General features: G+C 43.0%; 1 protein-coding gene across 3 annotated transcripts in view; it reads right to left on the bottom strand.

Moving 5' to 3' along the window:
- The window catches only part of SLC4A10 (solute carrier family 4 member 10), a 194,080-nt gene that overhangs the window by 142,514 nt on the left and 39,072 nt on the right, over positions 1-12,494 (bottom strand). Inside the window, exon 1 of one of the 3 annotated variants that reach the window (XM_069982815.1) lies at positions 5,172-5,253. The exons of the other annotated variants lie outside the window; for them this stretch is intronic. The gene's annotated coding sequence lies outside the window, so the exon portion shown is untranslated. Of the gene's footprint in view, positions 1-5,171; positions 5,254-12,494 lie in introns of those variants that run through there. 3 annotated transcript variants of the gene reach the window in all.

The raw sequence follows: 12,494 nt of genomic DNA, 5'->3' as shown, positions 1-12,494 counted from the left end.
ATATTAGCATTAGAATAAACGTTACATTTGGGAAGTTGTCTGTGACAGTAGTGCTGCAGGTGCCGAAGCCTGTAGCAAAGCAAGTGTTTTTTTGCCCCATAAGGGTATGTTCACACTGAGGAATAGGCAAAGAATTTCAAGCTTAATCCATGCTTAATTTTACGCGTATTCCGCTTATAATTCTGCCTGTAAAATATGAACAGAGCAATGTCACATTGTGTTCAATGGGATTTCCGCTCTGTTGTTCACACGGCAGAATTTACACGTGGAATGTTCAGCCACGGATTCACCTTCCGCCTACAGAATTGAAATGCCAATTCTTCAATTTCTTGAGAAATTCCACAGAAATCATTATGGCTTTGAATTTCCGCTTTCCACTCCAAATCCAATTCTGAACCAACTCTTCAAATCCTCGGCTATTTCTCAGTGCGAAATACTTGAAATACTATTTATCAAGACCTTATTATAGAGTGTGATAATTTGCCAAATCTTGTCCTAATTTTGTTCTAATTTCTCTATTAATGACCCTATAGCAGAAATCTCCATTCACCATCATGCTCTGCCCGGGGTTACAGGACTATTACTAATATGTATAAAGTAATGGGATTTCCTTGTTCTTTTAATGCAACTGAACACACAGGAAAATGCATCCACACATTGCCAAAAATCAATGCTCTTATCATGCAGGGCATTGCCGTATGGTAATCCACGTGTGCTCGAAGTCTATTAAGGCGCTTGCTATTGTCACAGCATCAGGGCAAACCAGTACCATATGTTTCTAATATCTCGTATTAAAACCCATTGGATGGGCTGAAATCATATGAAGATAAATGATTGTAATACATGGTACACATCTATAGTGTAGGAAAGCCCCAGTACTCAGGAAACATGAGGCTATCAGGTAAGATGGAGCGGTATGTAGCACCTTCTACCGGTGCCCCCCATTACTACTGTGTACAATATATTACCCAAATAACAACATTCATACAGTGTACAACTACACCGCCCAATCTATAAACTGGGGATACAGCTGCACATTGAGTAGATGCTTTTACATGAGTACAGGAGCTAATAATCTGGAACAGTGATCTTCCATTTAGTAATAATAACTGAAGCGCCTATCAGTCGGTAAGTAGTATCACGTACTATGGGAGAAAATCTCTGGACAAATAATGTTTCTGAGCCATGTGGTTCTAGATTAGTTGCACTTATTTAAGGGAAAGGAATATACAGTCGTACCTTGGTTTAAGAGTAACTTGGATCGTTTTGCAAGAAAAGCTCACAATTTTTCAAAATTGTAACTTGGTTTAAGAGCATTGCTTTGGTTTAAGAGCTCCCTGTACTGGGTGAGAGAGGGAGTATGGGAGGGGCATGGTCTGCATAGTGGGGTCTACATCCCTGTACTCTGACCCAGTAAGTCTCCCTCACCTTCCAAATCATAGCAGATCCACTTCAGGCTGGGGCTTACATCAGGGGACAGGACTGTGGAGGTAATCTCTCCATAGCTGTAACCCCTTTCTCCCCGGATAGAGAGTGCTGCATGTATGTGCCCACATCTACCCTGCTCATTCCTTCATTCTTCCTGCAGTCTCTGTCCGCCCTTGTGTTTCCCATCCTCTCCATTACTGTAAAGTAACTTATAATATCACATATTCTGCTGTTTCTAAATGTTTGTTTCATTTGTTTTACATGTTACTGAGAATATAAAAATGATTATTTTTGGGGTGTGGAACCAAGTGTCTGCATCTGAATAATTTCTTATGGGAAAATTTGCTTTGGTTTAAGAGTGGATTTGGATTACAAGCACGGCCTCGGAATGAATTATTCTCGTAATCCAAGGCACCACTGTATTCTAGGACTAGTACTCATCAACCGGGTAACCACTAGAGATGAGCATACTAGAGTCAGATCATTCAATATAAGAATACTGGAGGCTGACGAAGTTAGATGCAGACCTATGGCATCTTGAAAAAGATGGATACAACTATAGCCCCTATCCATGTTTTCCCGGACTATATAGGGCTGCATCTAAAGCCCCTATTACACGGGCCGATGATGAAGAGCAAGCAAGTGCCAACATGTCAGATCAGCGCTCGCTTGCTCCCCGTTCTCCGCTCGCTGTCGGTGCTATTACACACGCTACAGGGATGCATGTTTGCTGATCGTTGCCTAGTTATTACACCAAATGATCATCGGCCGTATCGGCCGATAATCGCCCAATAAACGCTTTGAGTAATAGGTCAGACGGGAGAGAATACACCACTTCCTGTAGGACATACAGCCGCTGAAAGACTTGAAATTTTTTAAATAGAAGTTAACTACAAATATCTGAAACTTTCTGGCACCATTTGATTTGAAAGAAAAAAAATTGGGGTGAACAACCCCTTTAATATTTCAATGAAAACTGGATATATATTTGCCCATATTTCATATAAAAATCTTCATAAATTAAGTTTTTTCTTTTGTACTCTGTCGACTTTTTGGGGGCCATGTTCACAATGTGGACATTCAGTTGGCAGTCTATGTCTAAAACAGAAGATTAATACATTCAATCAGAATTTTTTTGATAATTATTTGGGTGTTAAAATAATTCATTAATATGGTGATTAGTGGCAAGGAATCAATTGAGCTTTGCCCTCTGCATTTGCATAAGCCACAGATGAAGCGGTTTTTGGCATCAACAAACTTTGAGCTCTGAAATGCCCACGTGGAGATCTGCGTGCAGAGGTGTTGGTGAAGTTTCTCTCACATATTTCAGTCGTTTTTTACAAACCAAGGTGACCTCAAGCGTTCCCACAAATGTAACCTCGGTCCTTGCAGGTGACCGATAAATACTGGAACATTTCTATTGGTAAAACGGATAAGGCTGGGTTCACACTACATTTTTGCAATCCATTTTTTTTCATCCGTTTTTGCAAAAAACTGATGGAAAAACTGATGCACTTGTGTGCATCCGTTTTGATCCTCTTTCCATTTACTTCATGTTAGGACTCGGAGCATGCGTTCTACTCCTGGCGTCGCCGATGCGTGTGGCAAAAGCATTCATAACAACCGCTAAGGCCGGCTGCTGGGGGCGCGACGACGGCGTCTATAGCAGCCGGACTGCTTCTCATGTTTTTCACCTACTCTGCTCTGCTGTTCTGTGTTGTAGCAGAGGCCAGGGTTTTACTCCCTTGGCTGATCAGCATAGGTGTTGTGTGTGCTCACTGATTGTTGACTGACAGCTGACTCACCAGTAAGCTGTCAGTATCTGTGCAGCACCTGGAGCCTTAGCTCCAATCAAGCCTGGGTCTGGGACTTCAGGCTCCATAAGTACCAGCATTTATATCATGTTCTTGCCTGCAATACTATCTAGCTCCTAGTTTCCTTGACCTAGTGTTTTCCTGCATTTATTCTCTGGTTACCTGACTTCTGCTATTAACCCTTTGACTACCCCTTTGGACACAAATTTGGACTTTGCTGCTCGGTTGGTTTTGACTTGGACTCCTGACTTTCCCTTTATTGTGTTGTGTATATTCTTGCTTTGTTCTGTGTTCCACAGGGATTGCCGTCCAGTTGTCTGTTGCTATTAGAGCTTCTGAGGTAGGGACAGCGGGCGGGTGCCAGCTTCAGGGCTCACCTGTCCTTTTGTTTCCCTGTCCCTATCCTAAGACTTCAAATATTAAAAAGGGTCAAAACGCATCTGGATGCAAAAATTAATGCGTTCTGACTTCTGACTTCAGTAGGATCAACCAACTGTCTAATGTGTATGGGGACTTTCAAACTCTTTTCTCACAGATGATGTCAGAGGACAGTAGAATTGGGCATGTTGGATTTTAACAGCCCGATCCTGCTCCCAGAGAGCTGGAAAGAAGTCTGACAGAGTCTTACCCCTACTTTCTCCATTCAAAACACATGATCGCTCCACCCACTCAACGCATTGGGAGGGAAAGCTGTTGGCCGAATGAATTTTTCGACCTAGACCTAGCTTGTGTATAGGTACAAGTCTAATTTACTTTCCACTAATCTGAAAAGTCTGATCTTTCAGCAACTCTCCAGACTATCAGAAGTTTACTTGCAACTGAAATTGAATTTCTAGTCTTTTCCGTCTTTTCTAAACGCTAATAACATGATGAAACTTCTCTGAAAAGGAAACAGCTTTGCTTGCACCATTGGATTTTCTATCAGAAATGTTTTCCTAGATTTTCTCAGCGCTGGTTTTATGCCAGTTTAGGTTTTTTTTTTCTGTGCATAAGGAATTTTAATTCTCTCCCACTGCTACATGATAGCCAATAATAGATCCGGGCAAAAATCTACAAAAGTTCCTCTAAGAAAAAGACTTTCTAATATAAATATATTCAAAAATACATTTTGTGCCATGTAAATAATTTCATAAAAAAAAAAAAAAAAGATTATATTTATATTATACAATGTGAACTTTAATGCTCATCCTTTAGTTTAATTCCTAGCGGTCACAGCGCCGAGCCCTTAAAATTGCTGACATTACTGATACCTTTTGTTACGGTCACATAACGATTGAAATGTTGTATAATGTCTTGAGCACTGTAAGGGTGCATTTACACAAAAAAAAATTTATCTGACAGATTTTGGAAGCCAAAGCCAGGAATGGATTTGAAAAGAGGATAGATCCCAGTCTTTTCTTTATGACCTGATCCCTGTTTATAGTCTGTTCCTGGTTTTGGCTTCAAATATATCTGTGTAAACGCACCATTATGCTAAGTTTACACGAGGCGATTATTGGCCCGATCGTACTAATACGATTCCGAAGTAACGATTTTTTTTTTATAACGATCAGCATTTAGATGGAACGATATATCGTACAGGAAATTCGTTTTGCAATCGTTTTGCGATCACTTAAGCCTCGGCGAATTTTTTGCGAACGACGATTTAAGAACATGTTAAAAGATCAAAATGAACGATTTATCGATCGTTCGCCGCGTTTACACGTACGATTACCGTTCGAATTTGATCGTTATCGCGAAAATTCGCCCGATAATCGTTACGTGTAAACGTAGCATTAGGGTCCTATTACACAGCCCAATCTGCTAGATGGGTGCTCATTTACTGAGTAATTACATGGGCCAACTATCACACAGCAAAGGGCTGCACAGACATCGTTAGTGATATCTGTGCAGTTGTTGCCTTTAGTGTAAAATAAAGTATTATCTCACCTTTGTTCTCACCACGTTCCCCTGTGTCCTCAGAGGCCGTCCCCACTGTCTGCAGCTCTGCCTTCTGTTTGGCTTTTCATTCCTCACAGACTCTTTGGAAAATGAAAGGTGGAATCTGATTGGTTGCTAGGGGCAACTGAGCCAGTTTTACTTTACACCATGTTTGATAAATCTTCCCCTATGTCTACCTGTATTATACATATTGCGCATGTACATGAAATATCTGAGCTACTGTATGGAGCCTGACTGGGTCATGTATGTATGTGCATTTGGGGGCCCATACAGGATTCATGGGGCCCTGTACAGTTTCCTGATGGGGGCCCCCATGAATGCTAGCTATGCCTGTGACTGAAATATTAAATGATTGATAGATAGATAGATAGATAGATAGATAGATAGATAGATAGATAGATAGATATGTACATACCAGACAGACCACTGCTTTTAGAGCAGAGTGGTGGTCTGTAACCTAGACAATAAACTCTCAGCAATAGGAGGGAAAGAGCAGCATATCAAGAGAAGAAGGCAAGTTTGCTAAATAACTATAATAGCAAAAATATTTAACTTGAGCCCTACAAGTGTATGATCAATTGTCTATACCAGCGGTGGGGAACCTCCGGCCCGCGGGCTGCATCCGGCCCCTGAAAACCTTCCGATGCGGCCTGCAGTCCGCGGCTCCCCTGTGATGTGCGCGCCGCACTGGTGGGGCAGCAGCCGGCATACACAGCATCTTCTTGTGTCTGTGACAGCTGCCAGACACAGGAGGATGCTGTGAGTGCCGGCCCCTTCCTCACCAGAGCAGCGCACGTCTTCCTTCTCCTGCAGGCCGCGCGCAATGACTTCACTTCATCGCGCGCCGCCTGCAGAAGAAGATGGGCACAGGCTAGAGGGGAGAAGAAGACCTGGGACAGGTACTGGGGGGGTTACCTAGGCTACCAGGGACATCACTGGGGGGTTAACAAGGCTACCAGGTACATGACTGGGGGGTTAAGTAGACTAACAGGGATATGAATGGAGGGGGGGTTGATTAGGCTACCAGGGACATGACTGGAGGGGGGGTTAATTAGGCTACCAGGGACATGAATGGGGGGGGGTTAACTAGGCTACCAGGGACAAGAATGGGGGGGTTAACTAGGCTACAAGGGACATGACTGGGGAGTTAACTAGGCTACCAGGGACATGAATGGGGGGCTGTTAACTAGGATACTAGGGACATCACTGGGGGGGGGGTTAGGCTACCAGGGACATGACTGGGGGGTTAACTAGGCTACCAGGGACATGACTGGGGGGTTAACTAGGCTACTAGGGACATCACTGGGGGGGTTAACTAGACTACCAGGGACATGACTGGAGGGGGGGTTGATTAGGCTACCAGGGACATGACTGGAGGGTGGGTTAATTAGGCTACCAGGGACATGAATGAGGGGGGGTTAACTAGGCTACCAGGGACAAGAATGCGGGGGTTAACTAGGCTACCAGGCACATGACTGGGGAGTTAACTAGGCTACCAGGGACATGAATGGGGGGGGTTAACTAGGCTACTAGGGACATCACTGGGGGGGGGGGTTAGGCTACCAGGGACATGACTGGGGGGTTAACTAGGCTACCAGGGACATGACTGGGGGGGTTGACTAGGCTACCAGGGACATGACTGGGGGGTTAACTAGGCTACTAGAGACATCACTGGGGGGGTAAACTAGGCTACCAGGGACATGACGGGGGTTAACTAGGCTACCAGGCACATGTCTGGGGGGGTTAACTAGGCTACCAGGGACATGACTGGGGGGGTTAACTAGGCTACCAGGGACATGACTGGGGGGGGGGGGTAACTAGGCTATCCGGGACATGACTGGGGGGGGGTTAACTAGGCTACCAGGGACATGACAGGGGGGGTTAACTAGGCTACCAGGGACATGACTGGGGGGGTTAACTAGGCTACCAGGGACATCACTGGGGGGGTGTAACTAGGCTACAAGGGACATCACTGGGGGGGGTAACTAGGCTACAAAGGGCATGACTTGAGGGTTAACCAGACTACAAGGGGCATCACTGGGGGTTAACTACTGTACAATAGCAGGGGCACTAGGGGAACAATACTTTGCCTTGCCCCAGGTGCTGCAAACCGACCACACATGACTGTAAATGAGAATTTGTGAAGCCAGCCAGCACTACTTGTTTCTGCCACTCAGTAAAGAAAGCCCCCGATGAAGAACGATCGGCGCTTCTTTACTTCTATTGCTGCGTAATTTGCTATGGTTTAGAGTTTATTTGTAGCCAGTCCTCCATTCAATCTTTTTTCATGTACAGAACAAATCGGTTCAACAGGAAAATGTAAAACACAAGGACATGGAATCATAACATATGCAATGGACGCAGAACAATCTCTATACCACGTTAACAGTGAGAGAAGTCTTTGTTCTGTTATAAAAATAAGCCATTAAGGGAACGCGTTTGATGTAAGTCATTTGCACTTGTGGTTAGTACAAGACTCCTTTCATAGTACGGTACACAAAGATTCAATGCAGTCAACACCTGAGGCACTGAACTGGTAGAAGGCATACACAATCCCTATGGCTCCATATTGCAGGATCATAGGCACTCCACCTGATACCATTTGGTGCCTTGATACTTCATATTACAGAGATATTCTGCCCTTGAAGAATTGCAATGAAGCATACTGGGATTTCATTCCATTTTTATTCTACAAAAGTTTGGAGAACAGTACAGTTCTAAGAACTTATTATAGTGCTAAGTACAGCTCTGTTGTCTTCATTAGACTTATTTCCTAGCCTGTATAGATCCTGTAACAGACTTCATGTTCCTGTGCCGGGAGTCAATCAACCCTACCTCCACTATGTGGGGGTGGTTATAGTCAAGAAGGTGTAGTGGGAGGGAGAAAGAGTTGGCTGAATTTCAGACTAGAGTGAACAGCAGGAACAGGAAGTCCCTTACAGGATGTACACTAGACAGGAAGTGCTTGTTGCCCTAACAACTTCCATATGCTTCAGTATAGTCCTAAGACCTTGTGGGTACTGTATTATTGCTGGTGTAGAGATGTAATATACACTCATTGACAAAAACTGAACTGAATGATACGTTTCCATCTGGATGTATTATATACCTTTGGCCAAGTCTCTTTTCTCATGGATTGTGCTTTTCTATACATGTTACTGAACTTGTACGCCAGTCTTAAATTAGGCCCCTCCCAATTTTCCACAGTCGGATTCACTAAGAGGCACACGCCTCTTAGTGAATCCAGCCGAGTGCCCGATGTCCGAAATCTTCACCTGCTTCCAGCAGGTGTAGATTTGGATCATGATTTAGGGCCCTATTCAAAGGGACGATTTTCGTTCAGAGTATCGTTAAGTCGTTCGAATCTAAGCAAAAATCGTTCGCTTGAATAGCAGTTAACGATTAACAATTGAACGAGAAATCGTTGACCGTTTAATAAGACCTGGACCTATTTTTGTTGCTTGTTCTCAAATCGTTCGCACTGAATAAGACGTCGTTCGGTCGTTCGCAGACCACAAGAACGATCATAAGTAACGATGTAAATGGGTGAACGATTTCGGGTCTTTCGCAATGATTTCGTTAACGATTATGGGAACGATAATCGTCCCGTGGAATAGGGTCCTTACTCCTGCAAGCAGGAATAGATCATGATAAATGAGGGGCGGGAGGAGGCCGCGTCTCCTCCCCGCCCTGCCCCCGCCCCTCCATCGGCAGAGCATACGGCAGGCGTACCTTTCAGAAATGTCCCCCTATATGTGCACACGTCTATCATGTAACATACAGACCCGGATGACCTGTTGCCAGTTTGGAATTTTATAAATAATGGATAATAACAACGACTATAATAAAGTGATTCTACAAATGATCGCCATTTTTTCTTTGCACTTATATCCTCACTACATAGTTAATATAAATCCTATAGCCATAAGCTGAGGACTGACTTTACTACAGTAAAGTGCTGAATTTACAGCTGTCCAAGAGAAAAACACATGTGGGATATAGAGCAATTTATAAAATGAAAAGCTGTAACCTGTAGCAATGTGGACGTGACCTATCTATCCCCAATTTATTACACTCTTTATTTTACGAGAAGGACAAGTTGGGCTGGGCCATCTATAAGAGGAATTCTCTTTCATAGATCCTCTGAGACTTTGGTAGGAATCTTAATGGAGACAGTTTTTAACCTTGTACATCCCTTATTCATGGACTGTGTCTCCACTTATCTCTTCGCAGAATAAAAACATCCGACATGATCAGATCCTACAAGGTCTATTGCTTTTTCTGGCAACATCTGCCATTAGGAAACACAGAGCAACCTATACCTATGTCTACCTGTATTATACATATTGTGCGTACACATCCTATATCTGAGCTACTGTATGGTCCCTTACAAATCCATAGACATACGTGTTAAAAAAAATCATCTCTATTACTGCTCTTTTATGGGTAAACAATGTGAAGCCAGAGGTGAGAAAGCTGAAGTCAAAAACAGTATTTGAGAAGCTCTCGTAGGGACCACAGAATCTGGAGAGTCAGCCAAGAGGTTAGTGAGTATGGGAGAGACTGTTGTTCTCTTGACCTTGATCATTCAGAAATAATTTGAATGGGTTATCTGGGTGGGAAGGCTATTTGTAACTGTCTAATAATTAAACATATTTGGTAAGTAAATGATTGTACTCGCTTTCTGAGGTCTTCTATGCTTTCTTTCTGCTTTTTTGAGTCTTAAAGTGTCACTGTCGTTAAATTTTCTTTTGCAGAAATCAATAGTACAGGCGATTTTAAGAAACTTTGTAATTGGGTTTATTAGCCAAATATGCCATTATCTGCATGTAAAAAGCCTTTTCCCAGACCACCCCCCCTCCTCTCCTTTCTGTCATCCACTCCTCAGAATCAGGAAATCTCGACTGTTTTTTCATCAGTCGGATCTGTCTGGTCTATGAAGAGTGGAGGGGGAGGGGGAAGGAGAAGATTAGCGGGCAGCTGAGAGCAGAGAACAAAGGATTGCTCAGAAATAGAGGTCAGAGAGGTCCATGGTGACTGTCACAGGAGAGAGCCCGGGATGTGAATGTAAATTAACTCTTTGTTGTCCTGTTTTGCTGCTTTTACTTTCTCTCTCCATAAGAAAACCATGAAGACAGGGGGAGAGCTTCAAACTGCTTTTTCATTATAAAAATTTATTTTTCGGCTAATAAAACCAATTTTCAAAGTTTCTTAAAATCGCCTGTACTATTGATTTCTGCAATAAAAATTTTAACGACAGTGACACTTAATTAGACTCATTTCCTAACCTGTATACATCCTGTAATAGAATTCCTCTTCCTGTGACTAGATTCAGACAACCTTACCTCCACTAAATGTTAGTGATTATAGTCAAGAAGATGTAGTGGGAGGGAGAAAGAGTTGTCTGAATTCCAGACTAGAGTGTACAGCAGGAACAGGAATTCCATTACAGGATGTACACCAGACAGGATGTGCTTGTTGCCCTAACAGAACTTTTTTTTATTTCTTTTGTTTATGTTTGGACCGTAACATTGGTAAGGCCACCATTTATGAGTATATTATACCTAGTACAGTATATTCTAATATATATATATATATATATATATCAACAGTATATTCTAGCTGTTTTACCATTTTAGCCAAACCCTCTCTTTTATTTCAATCCAACAGGAGAATGAAACATATAGAGAGAATAGGGCACAATAGGATTGGTAAGGGGTAAAGGCCCTATTACACTAAGTGATTATCGGCCGTATACGAACGATGTCGGTTTTCTGCAAAAACCTCAACACTCCATCGGAATTCCATCCCATATTTTCCTTTTTTTGAGAGACAATCGAGCCGTCTGTACATATAGCATAGGACCACAGACCATACCTTAGCATTCTACATATCAGTATTGTGTATCAGTAAATATAGACTTTTCCCAGGAGCCCATACTGATGGATCCCCCTGGCATCACCCTCCTCATTTACTAATGTACCAGGCTCCCTCCTAGTCAGTGCATAAGGTTCCCTACTATTATATCTTGGCTCATCCCCAAATATCATCACATTTGAGAATAATGACACATAATTTCATTCTGCTGCACATACTTGGGCCTATTTATGTCTTGCTAAGTGACATACTTAATGCGATCCCATCGTTCTCTTCAGGCAGACTCTTCCAAGAAACTATCTCCACTGTTTGCCTTATCTGAAGGATTTATGCAAATTTCTCATTCGTCTTTTCCAATAATCTATTTGGAACACGAACATTTCCTAGAAACACCCGGACACTGCAGGGCTACTGTAGCCTTGGAGTATTCATTGAGGCTAATATGATAAAGGTTAAATTCCATGTGAAATTTGATTAGCCAAACCCTTGCTTTCTAGGTAAAAGATACAAGCTGGTTAAGGTAAGGACTCTATGCAGCCATTTAGATAATCCTTATATATCACTTACCTATGTGCAGACTGTGACTATTTTGTAATAGATGAGGCATGGGGCAGATGCATTGCCCTATAGAATACAATAGGTTTGATACTGTCTGTGATTGTAGATTATAAAAGGTACCAAGGGGTAAGGGGTCTGAAGGGAACCGATCCCCCACCAATGGCTAAAACTAAAGGGACAGAAGCCCTGTGCCAAGCTGAGCAAAGCAGAAACAAGCAGGCACACCACTGAACAATTTTGCCCCTTTGTTTTAGCGATGAGTGGGGGTCTTTGCACCCAGGCCTTTCTGCAACAAGCTTCTGAACCTTCCTTGCCATAGCTGTCATTCAAAGGGGTATTCCCATCTAAACCATTATATTCCTCATCAAGTTCAATATTTTTGTAAATGAATTAATTTAGCAAACTTGTCCTCTTATCCTGACTCCCATTGTTGACAGCTTATTATTTACCAACCACCACTCTGCTCTAAAAGCAGTGGTCAAACTGATCTAAACAGATATAGTGTAGATGTATAGAACTAGAGTGTGTACATACTGTATACAGTGGCATAGCCACCATGGAGGCAGACCACGCGACTGCTACAGGGCCCGGGCTCCCTCAGCGAAACATGGTCTTCCTCCATGCTGGCCACAGCACCCACTCCTGCCTGTCTCTCTTGTTTTCACAGAGGCAGCATTGCACCTCCAGCCACAAGAGCCGCCCCCCCCCCCCATTCACATACTCACATGACCTAGCGGACGGCCAGACCACTGCTTTTGCAGCAGAGTGGTGGTCTGTAACTTAGACAATGAACTCTCAGCAATGGGAGGGAAAGAGCAGCATATCAGGAGAAGACAAGTTTGCTAAATAACTATAATTGCAAAAATAACTTGAGCC

This window comes from Dendropsophus ebraccatus, chromosome 9, assembly GCF_027789765.1.
Source record: "Dendropsophus ebraccatus isolate aDenEbr1 chromosome 9, aDenEbr1.pat, whole genome shotgun sequence".
NCBI classification, from domain to species: Eukaryota; Metazoa; Chordata; class Amphibia; order Anura; family Hylidae; genus Dendropsophus; species Dendropsophus ebraccatus.
The sequence above is the reverse complement of the archived record's forward strand: the minus strand, read 5'-3'. Positions and strand labels throughout refer to the sequence as shown.